This window comes from Lampetra fluviatilis, chromosome 37 (assembly GCF_964198595.1).
Source record: "Lampetra fluviatilis chromosome 37, kcLamFluv1.1, whole genome shotgun sequence".
In the NCBI taxonomy this organism is placed as follows: domain Eukaryota; kingdom Metazoa; phylum Chordata; class Hyperoartia; order Petromyzontiformes; family Petromyzontidae; genus Lampetra; species Lampetra fluviatilis.
This window is the reverse complement of record NC_136311.1, coordinates 9812269-9825719: the sequence shown is the minus strand read 5'-3', so window position 1 is coordinate 9825719 and position 13451 is coordinate 9812269. Positions and strand designations below refer to the sequence as shown.

General features: G+C 50.1%; 1 protein-coding gene across 1 annotated transcript in view; it reads right to left on the bottom strand.

Moving 5' to 3' along the window:
• NLK (nemo like kinase) overlaps window positions 1-13451 on the bottom strand; it is a 169408-nt gene that overhangs the window by 64256 nt on the left and 91701 nt on the right. The window lies entirely within an intron of this gene.

Genomic DNA, 13451 nt, shown 5'->3' with positions numbered 1-13451 from the left:
CGGTCCTTGCACTCAACCAATGTTTTAGGCAGAGAGACAATCATGCGGAGGCTTAAAGTATTGCGTTGAAGGGCATGCACGTCAATTACTCCACGAAAAATATACTGCCAGGCCCATATCAGCCTCGGTCACACTTGCACCGTCACCGACGTCTGAAAGCGTCCGCGCAAACGCAACAACCCACAGTGCAATTCCGACTTGCACGAAGGTATTCCGCGTGTAATGAAAGAGGACGTTCGATTCAAACAAGGGGAGGGGGGGTTATGGTGGGAGGGTTAAATTAGTACACGCAGGGACGCCTACAGGGAGACAAATGTAGAAGAGATAGGGAAGAGGCTCGAGAGTAGAGAGAAGTCATTTAGCATCCAAATTGGAGAGAAGAAGGCGCATTTAGAAGTCTCGCGTTCGGACTTAACAGGGGGTGTGTGGCGGTGGGGGGGGAGCCTGCGGTGAAAACGTTCAGAAGGTTGAAGAGTTCCAGACATCGGCAGTCGCAGAGGAGAGAACGGAGCGATCTCCCACCGAAATCTGAAATAACGAGATGAGCAAAACCGACATAGTGGGCCTTGACTGCTCGTGTGGAGGGGAAAGCAAGAGCGGGATTGGAGGGGAGAGGCAGGCTGGGCTGACGACGAAGACGATTACGCTGAGGATCTTGAAGAGGGCGAGGGCGATTTTGCGCTATTCTTGGAAATCGTACAATTATATTGGGGATCGGCGTAAGATCCTTGGGGTCCAAGGGTGACGTGGGCATTATTTACGGGCACGGATAAAAATCACAAAACAAATAAACAAACTTCCCGTGACAAAGCAGTCTTCGTTGACGCTAACATCGTCGACGGCACTTGCATTTTAAATCAATAGGGGGAGGAGGGGGGTGGGGGTCCAATGGCACGGACACCAACGCGCACGCACGCTCGCTCCAATATCGCAAGCAGCAGCGATCGATACAAATAACAAGGTTAGATATTAATTACCGCGGGTTCCAAAAAGTCAAACGCAGGTAGAAATATGAACACACACAGACAGATAACGACGCAAAGCGTACTGACAAAGAGGCGATGTTGAAGATGCTGCAGTGGTGTCTCGGTTAGCAAGAAAACCGGACTTGCGATCCAGACGTCGCCGGCTCGACTGGATCTCCCGGCGCGGCAGTTTGAAACAAAGGCGAGAGTTTCCTAAATGAACTACATGTTTTTTACTATATGTATTTTTACCTAGTAAAGTCCACTAAGCCGAGTAGCTCGTTTTCAGAAGCGAGCTGGCCACAAATGACAGCTCAACGAAGTGGGCTTATCACGTGGTCATTCACAGCAGCCAAATAGCCTAAACGCTTCATGTTGATTCTAAATGTGGAGGGCAAAACCGGAGGACGCGGAGAAAAATCCGAACGACCACCGGGCGAGAGACATGCAAACTCCAATCGTACAGGCGTCAGGGTCAGGATCAAACCCACGACCGCCTGTATACCAGGCGAGGTAGTTAACGTCTCGCCTACACCCCTCCGTCCTCCCAGCAGCAGTGCGGATGGAGACTGACGGCTCCGTCCATCGGCAGCTCGCGTGTATTAGGACCAGAGTGTGGGCTACTCTCCCACCTCTCTCCCGAGGCATCTGGCTGGTGTGGAAGATGAGGCCAAGCACCCTGTAGAGGGGCCCTCTGGAGCAGCATGAGAGCTAGCAATTGCAGGGCTGCACCTAAAGCGTTTACATCCAATGTTTGCACCATTATTACACCCAAGTAAAACCGACGATGTGTGTGCGGTAAAAATATGCAAGCATCCAACTTTGTCCCCAGTCCCGCAGCACTGGGCCATGCTCTCCCCAAGGAATAGTTTCCATCTCTTTGCGGCAGTTAAGCTCAACTGGACAGTGGAGGGGAAAAAATATGTACATTTAACGAAGCACAAGATGGCACTCGGATGCTCAAAAGATGTTTTGTATTAAAAGAGAGGACGTTAAAAGTGCGTACACCGCATCGTGCGTTCACTATTTATCAATCGATAACAGCCATCAGTAATTGTGAGTTTTATTGCTTTTCTCTTGCAAGCAAATCGATTCCTCCCATGAACAACTATAAAAAGCTGCCTCCTCATACCAGAGCGGGGGAGTTTATTTTGGCACATCCATAACTATTGAAATATTAAAATGTGTGATTGTCATATTAGTATCCTGGGTTACGGCACAGAATGCTATTCCCTTGAAAACGATGGGACGTGAAATACGGAAACGACGTCGCACATATCCGGCTCGCTGGGGACTCAAAGGTATACGTGGATGTGTGTAAAAAACGTGAATATCTACACAAATAGGACAGTTACACCGTGCACAAATGCTGCACTGTGGCGTGGGCGGTCAATGTGGTCAGGGCGGTTACGTTACGATTCGATATGCGACGTTACACTTGCGCGAAGAATCCACTCTCGATTTAAAGCTTTCGTGACTGCAGGGATTCATCTTCTTGGTTCTTTCGGTAAAGTCACGTAAAATGGAAATAATAAAATAACAAAAATAAAACAATCAAATATTATTTTTCTTATTTTATTATTTCCATTTTACGTGACTTTACCGAAAGAACCAAGAAGATGAATCCACTCTCGTCGAAGAGACGGGCACGCCTAACGGGAAAAACGACGCCCAAGACAATCTGGACTGGAGAAGGCACAACTTGCTCTCCGTGCACACGACACGTGATGAGCTCCGTGGTGGATAAAGCTCCGTTACGTTTCTCACGTGACTCGAGCAGGACCGCTTCACGTGAAACCAGCAGTATTCGCTCAGCGGCGCTGCAGATTTTTCGACGCGGGCCAAACTGTCTCGCTCATACTTTTTGGGTTCTTTCGGTAAAGTCACGTAGGTATAAAATAAAATAAATTAAATCACGACGTTTCGATTGCAGCACAAGCAATCATCATCATCATCATCAGGTGGGAAAACCGCAGCAAGAGTATGGATCCCTGCAGTCACGAAAACTTCAAATCTAGATTGTCTCGCTCACTCGCTGTCGGAGCAGCGGGCACACCGCACGTGTCGCGGTACCTACTGCGTGCGCTTGTGTGTCTGCTGGCGCTTTGTTCTGCAAGTTGCGCTGCTCAAGCCTTAGAGTGCACCTCATAACAAACAAACTAAACAAAAATTTTTTATTTTACCAGGTAAGGCTCTATAGCTATTTTGTCAGAAGCGACCTGGCCACAACTGATAGCTCAACGAAGTGGGCTTCCTATCATGTGGAAATTTATAGCAGCCAAATACTCTGAACACAAGACTATAATTGTGGAAGGAAACACCGGAGGACCTGGAGAAAAATCTACGAGACCACAGGGAGAACGTACAAATATGTTGGCCGCCAGGGTCAGGATCGAACGCCACCGTGGCGAGATCCGTTGCTGGTGGGTAATAAAACTGGCAGATGAGTGCCATTTTTGGGCCCATTTGATGATTTTTCTTTTGGTAGTTGGCAGGAAGGCACTTTCCATCAACAAGACAATCAAACCACTAGCGGCAGAAGAGTTATCGCACTGAAAACATAAAACCTACCGTAAAAATTCATTAAAACGGTCATGATAAACGACTGCCCAATTATTCTTTGGTTAGAGTGGCAAATTCGCGCGGTAAAAGTAGCGTACGTACTTGCTTTACACGTTTTATCACACTGGAAATGTTTTCACGACGTTGCATTTGTTTTTGCCCAGGTTTCCGCTTGCAAATTAGATTGTTGTTTTAGAAGAGTTCTCTCCCGATTATAAATATGAAGGAAATCTAATACCCTTTGTTCAATGGCACATATCCGGGCCGAGGCAGCAGGGCCTTCGAAGTGTGGGTTGGTTTTCCACTCGCCATCTGCCGTGCCGAACCAGAACCAAACTGTGATACGACATCTGAATCTGGCTCGGGGCCAAGCAGGGCCAGGGGAGGCCAATGACGCATTTTTTGTGTGTGACGTCGGTCGGCGCACCCGAGGACACGGCGTCACAGCGTCGTATACGACGCGCCGCTCGCAAGCGGCACGGTCCAAGCTCCCGCGGTGGATAACAACCTGGCGCCTCCTGGATCGCACCTAGGGCTCGCTCAGCAGAGCCCCGGTTGCACAAACGTCGTCAAAGAACACCGTTTGCCACCTGAGACGAATGAACGGGAAAAAAAAAATCAGAGCAGGAAAACGCGCGGGGAAACGACAGCGACGGCCAATCCGGGCCGGCGCTGGGGACGCAGCAGCCTTTGTGTGAACTTCGCTTTCAGCGCCAAGGAAACGTCTTCCATTGAAACTTCAGTCAACGCACTCAGAAGTCTGCTTTTTTTTCATCCAGCGCGGACTAAAACGCACGGCCGATCCACGTGGCCATTTCGGTGCGCGTGCACCGCGCGTCCGAGCGGGTGTCTGCGTGTGGCCGATGCGCTAAATGCGACAGTTTGAGGTTGAATTTGCTGGCACGGCGCTGAAGAAAACGCGAAAGGGCGCGAGTTACTTTTAAGGCACCTTGGAGTGGGGGGGGGCTGCTTTTGACAAAGGGCCCGCTTTGAGTGAAATATGTTAAATCGTCACAATCGCCTTTGATGCGGACTTGCAGCGGCGGCGCACGCCCCGTGAGCCTCTCGCTGCTGCGCCCACAGGTGCAACGCTCTGTGCTCGTAAAGGCCCACTCCGGGGCTACACGGCGCATATTTTCACTTCAGGGTTTTTACCCCTTTCATGTCGATGGATTAAATCTCGCCCACGGCTGGGCAATTCCTCACTTCGTGTGTGGTGCAGGGGGGGCCGAGAGGCGGGGGGGGGCGGTTGGCAGGGTAGTGGGCAGGCTTGGAGCACAGTATGTGATTGTTACAATAATGTAAAAAAAAAAATGGTAAAAGACAAAGATCCTCCGTATAGCCTGTAACAGACTGTTGGGGGCAAGTGCTGTTAGCGAGCACCTATGAAGGCCGGCACGGCAACCCAAGGAGGTGGGATGCCAGCACCACGACCCAGTGGTGATGTTTAGTCACCACACCAGGTACTCGGTTGAGGCCGAGTCGACCTAGGGTAGGCCCAGGACCGGTTCAAATAATGGTAACTGGTGTTGGCCGTGAGCGGGAATCAAACTCGGTTGCCGGGTTCATAGCGCAGCGTGCTAAACGCTACCCCACCCCTCACCAGGACATATATATGTACACACAAAACTCTGTCAATTCAAATCTGGATGAAGACCACACCAAGCCGTGCAGAGTCGTGTGATTATTTTCCCATACTTCACCTCGCTGGCCGGTGCGGATCAGTAACGGCGATGCGGGCACCCCGTGCATGGCTCACATCATGATCACTCGTCACCGATGTTAGCCGTGACCAGCAATCGAACTCCGTTGGGTGGAAAAGTGCCGCTAGTCACCGCAAACCACCGCTCCACCTTTGGACTTCAGTGCAATATATTGATAATAACAGCATCACGGCTAACCATTGTGAATCCAGCACACCTCGCCACCGGCTTTCTCCTTCCTTGTGCCACATCCTTCAACCGTTGCACGGCTATCACGCGCCCTGCGAAGGGTTCGCTTGTAAGGTCGCCGCCCCCCCCCCCCCGGCCGCTGACCTCTCGGCCGCGTGGTGCCAAGACGGGGCAGCAGCGGCGGCCATCGTCCCCCCGCAGCAGGGATGGCGCGGTCTACAATTTGTGATAAGGTCAGGATAACCGGGCCCGGAGGAACGCAACGTCAATCGCGGGCTATTCCGCCCGGGAGGCGTGCGGGCACAGTTTGTGTGCTGCCCAAACGGAGTCGCGTGCAACAAAGACGCTCAGCGCCTTAAATACCAAAACGAGGTGCGGTCGCTTTGTGTCGCCGCTGCTGGCATCGGGCACGCACGCGAAAAGGTGACGCATCCGGCGGAAGAACCCGAGATTGTTTAATGATAATGACGAGACAATGTTAGGGCCATTAGTCATCATCATGTACGTTTTAATTGACCGCAGTAATATCCATTAGCAAACTTATTTTTTGCCTCGTGTAATAATTCACGGTTTGCTTAAAATTAAATGTTAATTAATGTATTACCTAATCATCAAGCTCTCAGCGCGCATGTTCAGGCAATACACTTTAGAGGGGGGGGAAAAAAAAGGTTACACTTTTTAACCGAGACTCCTCCGTGACATCTGTCGCCACGCGGGAAACGTCGCTGCCCTGGCAGCAGCAGCGCTCGGTAGCAGTAGCGGCGCTTCCCCTTGTCGCAATACGATTACTCGTTTTTCACGACATGCCGAATGTTGCAAGACATCGGTTTGTGCTGCGTCCAGAATTGCCCGAGTGTTCTTTCGTCTTTGTACAGGTCACTCGGCGTGGGTCCGCTTGTAAAAGAGCTTAATAGCTCATCGGATTCCCCCAGTTTAAATAAATATTCCGATGCTGATTAACTGTCGCACATTTACAACCAATGGCACTTATAAACGCGTGCGATTGCCGGTTACGCAGCAGATAATTAAATAATAGGACCACGAAATAATGATGTCATGTAACTACCCTGCTGTCAATTTGTATAAAAAAGGACTGTGCTAAGCATCAATTAAACGGGTACAAGGCATTTATTTAGAACTGTAATTATTGTGTTTGCTATTCCGTCAATATTTTCCAAGAGAAATATGGTCGTATACTTTTACAAATAAAATGTGCGACGATAATCGCCGACATAACTCTATTGTGAAAAACAGACAACGCGATTCCCGTAGAACGTATCTGGTGTAGACATCATGTTCACAGCGTGGCAACCAGCGTGGCAACCAGCGTGCCAACCCGCGTGGCAAGCCGCGTGCAGGGATCCAATCGTCAGCCCCTAGAGCAACTTGCTCGGTGGCACATGTCAAGGCACTTGTCCCGCCATGCGGCTACAGCACCGTCTCGAGACACGGTGGCTAGGAGATTGTTAACTACCTAGCCTGGTATACAGGAGGTCGTGGGTTCGATCCCGAACCCTTGACCCTCTCTCCCACCGTGGTCACGTAGATTTTTCTCCGTGTCCTCCGGTTTGTGCATTTAGAGCAGCGGTCGGGAACCTATGGCTCGCGAGCCATATATGGCTCTTCTGGTGACGGCATATGGCTCCCAGACAATTTTGAGTTGAAAAAAAAATAAAAAAATCAGTTTGGAACTGATTTTTAAATACTTGTGATATTGCTTAATAATACTGTGTCATTTTAAAGTAAACAGAAATTAGTTTTGAAGATAAATTTCACGGGTCACGGGGCCTCAACGCCTGCATGAAGCTCAACCTCACCACGTACGAACCAGACTACAAGGCCATCAGCAAAACCATGCAGCACCAGAAGTCGCATTAAAAGTAAGACATATTTAATTTATTATACGTTAAAAATACTATATGGCTCTCAATGCAATATATTTAGAAATATTTGGCTTTTATGGCTCTCCCAGTCAAAAAGGTTCCCGACCCCTGATTTAGAGTATTTGGCTGCGCTAAATGTGCACGTGATAAGCCACTCCGTTGTGACCATGCCACTTCTTAAAGAGAGCTAAGCAGCTGCAGCTCAGTGGGCCTTACCTGTTGACTCACAGTACTTTGGGCAGGGGTTAGAATGACAATGGGGGAAAGGAGAATTAAAGGATGAGGTCGCAAGCCACAGTTCAAACGAACAATGCACAGAAATTCCTTGTTCTGAGCAAAAGAGGGCTTTCTCATTGCAATGCTCACCAGTTCACCCCACGGAGTGAATTCTAGAGCACGGTGTCAACACACACGCAGTGCTCGCCTCCAGAGCCAGTGGTGAAAATTCCACATTGCTATGGCAGGGGCGGGTCTGTCAATATGACGAGTACTCATTTCATCGGCCCGGGAGGGTTAGAGGACAGGGCCTGAGTCAACCCCCCCACCCCACCCCAACCAAGATTTGAACTCGCGAGCCACTCGCTCTTTTGCTAAGCCACCGCTCCGGCTGTTCAGGCTATCCGGGGGATCTTCGTCTTCTTTTGTTGTTGTTGTTGTTGTTGTTGTCGTGGCCGTCAGAACAGATGCCAATTCGGAATTAAGTTTGAGATCGTGCGTGGGTACGCTGTGTGTACGCACGCACGACGCGCATCACTTCCTCCGCCGTGCCCTGAACGCGCCGGGCTCGCTCGCTCTCTCTCTCACTCACTCGTTTCACGATTACCGTGAAAGAAATAGAGCGAGCACACAAACCACAGTGCAAAGAGGGTGTTTACAAACAATGCACGCAGGCTCTCCTGCATATTGTGGCACCTTCAATGCCGCTGAACGGTTGCGTTTGACGTCGTCGTTGTCGTGGCCGAGAGGCCGAAAGAGCGTTGCTAAAAATACATTTGTTGTCACGTCCGTCCGTTACGTGTTCTAACGTGCTGTGGCACGCGCGAACAGCGTGAACGCGCGAGGATGTACGCGTGCGTGGGTGCGTGCGTGCGCGCGCTGCCGCTTTATCTTCCTAAAAACGACTGACCTAATTTTTGCCGAAGCTATTCGTCGGCCTTGACTGTGCGCGCGCGCGCGCAAAGATGCAGTGGCGCGTTTTGCATTTTTTTTTTAAACGTGCACGTCAAGCCGTTGCAATGCAGATTGACGAGAGGAAAAGAAAAAAAAAATTAAAATCGCACGCGGCAAAACCAATAATAGATAATCGCGCTTCGCTCGCTTGTGCGGGACACGTGATAGGGAGCAAGCGACGGGGTGCTGTGAAGTACAAGGAAATCATTTCGATTTCGGAAAGCACACTCCCCTTTCACCCATTATTATCCATGCTCTAATACAATCTTCTCCGCGACATGCACATTTGAAGGTACTCAAATATGTTAGCGAAACATGTTTTTGTTCATATATATATTGAAATAAATGTTTCGTAGGGTAAAACTGTCTCCCCCCCCCCCCCCCCATGCAATATAAACTGTTCAAACCACACAAATTAATCGGTGAGGATCACTCGAGGACATCACTGCTGAACTCAAATGGGAATTTTGAAAAATAAGAAGAGGTTTTGACCCCCTATCTGGCAATAAAACAGAAACTCTTTGGTTTTGTCGGTAAAGTCACAGAGGTAAATCAATAAAATAAAATTTATTAAAACAACTAAATTAAATCACGACGTTTCAGAGGCAACAGAAGCCTCCCTCATCAGGTGTAAAAAAAGGCACAGCATTTAGTTATTTTCATTCATTTTATTTTATTAATTGTTTTACCCACGTGACTTTACCGAAAAAAACAAAGAGTATGAATCCTTGCAGTCACGAAAGCTTCAAATCTAGAATAAAACAGATGTTGCAAAAGGTACCTATTTGGAGTTTGAACATCGCGGACACCCGTGTTATTGCCAAAAAGGGGTAAAATATATTTTCATTAGTCATATTTTGATAGTGGCAAATAAAAAAGGTCCTATGATAAATGGGAATTCTATTGCCCCCTTTTTGTCTGGTGTTGCTCTCCAGATCTGGAACTCCCTTCCCCCCCCCACCCCCCAACCATCTGTGCTGTCATCCTCCATGGCCCTATTCGGGTCCAGGCCCCCAGACCTTTCTCTCGTCCCTGTGATGCACAACGCCCTTATTATTTAATCCGACCAGCACACTTTGAGATGCAGGTGCAATTGAAAGGTAAAGGTTGCAGCCCTGCGATGTTGTTTCGCTCAGGCCACAGCTGGTGAGAGCTCGAGAGATTGACCCTCCGGAGGGTATTTTGGCCTACTCTTCTACGTTTGGACAGAGAGTCTCGGAAGGGGGTCGGAGTATCAACACTTTACTTCACCACCACCACCACCACCACAAGCGACATGCCCATTGGCTAACTGTGGTGAACCCACGTATACTGCTGGGTGGACCGGAGGAGGGAGGATTTTACTGGTAGAAACCACCTGGTTCCACCAGCCCACAGGGGATTATTGTGTCCATCCGTCCGTCGTGCATCCAAAATAGGGAGGGGTGGGGCTGGGTGGAGAGGGGAGGGTGGAGAGGGGCTGGGTGCGAAGGGTGGGGAGGAGCTGGGTGGGCAGGGGCTGGGTGGGGAGGGTGGGTGGGGCTAGGTGGGGGGTGGGAGGGGTGGGAGGGGTGGGGGAGGGGCTGGTCACCCTGTGGTGCCCTTATAAAACTCAACGTTTAACCTACTCACGCCGGCTTGTGCCCGCCCTCACAGTCGGCCATATTTGCGGAATACACCACGCCGCCGTTGACCCTGGCCATTGACCGAGCAACCCAACGTTCCTACCAGCTCCCTCCGCAGGAGGAATGTGTTAGAAAGGTTTTCACTGTTGGAACTGCCGCGCCAGAAGATCTCTGCATTGCAGGTCCAGTGTGCGAGTTGTTACGCCACGGGGCCGTGTTTCAAAGCCCTATCAGCCTCTAGGCACCTTCACGGTGCTCATGTCTCGCAGCAACAAAACCGACTGAAAATGCCACATTCTTACGGTAGGATTCAACGCTAAATGGAGAACGCCACTTAACTGTTGGCACTTCGGTGCTGATCAGCCACTACTCAAAACTCCCGTTGGCTCCGGTAAGGAAGGTGGCGCTGCCGAGTGGCCCTGACAGGGGACTTGAACTCGGGGGGGACACCCTTACACACGAAGATATACTGGACATGCAGCGGAGCTATTTGTAGCATATACAATTCAGCACCCTCAAAAGCCCCACCGATTTGATCAACTGCCACGGTTTGCGTCACGATTTGGGGGGGGGGGGGGGGTCGCTTTTACCGTCGCATTCGTATCACCCGTCTTGTTTCATTCTCCTCGCCGTAATTCACGGAGCCCGCTCTCCGATGCGTTTTGTTGTTGTTGTTGTTGCCATGCACGTCGTTGGGCACGACCATTCCAACAACAAAAAAATCCCCCCCCAGAACGTGGAGCGAAACGTCGGACACCGTGCAAGGAAAAAGCACACGGCACGACCCGGAAACACGTCGCAGGGCCGTGCAGCACGAACGCAGATAACCTACGTCCTTGCGCAGTCAAACGCACGTATATATTATAATTAGCGTGTACTTTGTAGCTTTCATAAACGATTCATTCTAAAGAAAATGAATGTTTCGGCGATGCACGTACCACGATCGTACGCAAGGATTTTCACCAATTAATTGCCACCCGATACTGTTTTTACAAAAAAAAAGACCCTAATATTATTCCGCAAAGAAAAACGTCGCTCGTACATCAACCGCCGATGGACCTACACTCTTGTTTTATTTTTCTGTTGTTGCCAACAACTCCACCAATTACGGCGATAATTATAAATGAATCATGAACCGCCCCCCGCGACTTGCCATGGCAGTGCACGCGGCTCTACGCGTCAGCTTCAGGCCTCCGCGTGACGAGAGCGGCGTTCACTTCACAACCGTTCACGACTCCCACGTTTCTCCCCCCCCCCCCCCGTCAACGGTACATTTTTTGCCATGAAACTTTGAGCCGTCAACCGACGCGACAGGGGCAATTACACAAATCAAATTACTGTACATTGATGTATTTTTCGGTAGGCTTCGTGCGCTCTCTCATTAAAGGCCTCGTGCACACCACCGCCGTACTACCGGCCAGCGGCGTGTGGATTTGTTATCTGGCCTATTGGTGCAGAGGACGCCCTTTAACATTAATTAATCTCCCTCAGTGTCGGCAGTATGCGGTTGATTAAACTCGCGGTAAATTTACTGGCGAGTCGGCTCTCCCGAGGTGCCCCTCTGCGCACCGACGTCTTTGCCCACGTCCACGAGCAGCTCCGGCGAAAGCGTTCGGGGAGGGCGTCTCCTCCGAAACTGCTCCTAATTGACAGGACGGGTCAGCCGCGTGATGCATCGTCGTCAGCCGTGGTCGATCCACTGCTGGTCGATTAACTCCCCGAGTCGCCGCCAGTCCCTCGCGGTCTCACCGCTGCCAACGATTCGTCGTCTCGCTCCGACAGGAGCCGATCTCGCCGCTCCGCCTCCACGCTGGGAGTCGTAGTCTCGGGCAAGTTCTCTCTCCTCAACCCTTTTCCCATTCCAATTTCGTTCGTGCGCGTCATCGACTCCGTTCCGATGACGTGTACGTGTCCATCGTCCGAAGGGAATCGGACAAAAAAACTAAAATAAAATAACTTGAGCGGTACGTCGTCCGACCGGACGACAAGGTGTGGAAGATGTGCCGATGAAGGTTCCCCACAAGGCCACACGTTCGGCAAATTTTGGCGCCAGCTTTCATAGAGAGCGCGGGTCGTGTCGCTGCAGTACAATGTCTCTTAAAAAACGGCGGCGTCACACCTCTCATTAGCGCCTAGCCGCTCGCGCGTTCCGAGATTCAGCGGTGAACGGGACTCCCTCCGCCCTGCGACTGGCAGACGTCTCGGTCATCAGTGTCATCCGTTGGACATGATCCCTTTTCAGCGACGTCTCCTGCACAGCAGACTTATTAACAAACAATAAGATGATGACGACGACGACGATCATGATGATGATGATGACCCTAACTTGCGATTGTTCTTCCATCAAAGCGTTCCCCTCTTTCTGCCTCGTGGCGCAATTCCATGTGAGCACCTCTCATTGCCGTTTGCATTGGGGTGTTTGGCCAACGACAGATACGTTGTAAACGTTTTCACTTGACATGTTTTGTTTGCCTTTACCTCATTGCTGTACTATTTCTTTTGTTTGTTTTGCTTTTGACGTTTTGGCGACCCAGATCTCACCCTTGCAAATGACACTCGTCCTGACCCCCCCCCACACTTTTGAGTTCTCGCCCCGGTTAAACACAAAATAAACCTCAAACTTGATGGCGTCTTTGTGGACTTTTCAGCTTTTTTGCTTTGACGCTTGTCGATGCCCCCGGTGCTTCTGATCCGTGTGCCATAAGCAGGTCGTGGACGATCCCCGCACTGGTCAAGCGTGGTTTTTTTTGTTCCAAGGAGCCGTCGCTTTTCACGTTCAAGTCGTTTTCCCAAAAGAGCGGCCCCACCTGCTTAAATCGCTTCACCCGAGCCGAGACGCTTCGTCAATTTAATCCCCAGTCCACCGGCAAATATTTACGAACGCGTACGTGGCGGGGATATAAAAGGAGGGAAACACGTCGGAATATGCGGCCCGGAGACCGAGCCCGCAGTGTTGCCCGTTGGAAACGCAGCATTTTCAACGTTTCCTTTTAAAAAGTAAAACTGCAATGCTCACCACACAGCGGGCGGCTGATTATAGCTCGCTGTGTAACAAAAAAAAAGTTTTTTGTTCCTGGGTAGTCAGTGTTAGTTTCTAATTGCTTTTGCCTCAAGTACAGAAAAAGGCTCTTATTCCCCACAAACTTTTGTGACCAGGACAGTGATATTTTGAAATGTACCTATTTTCAATGAGAAAACGTGGTGTGCATTTGTGTCATTCCTTCACGTAAAGTCCAGGTCACAAAAGCAAAGTTTGTGGGGAATAACAGCCATTTTCAATACTTTTGGAGGCATACGCAATTACAAAATAACACTTACTACCCAGGAACAAAAATCGTGTTACACGGGTGTTATGTTACGAGGCTTTGAAGCGGA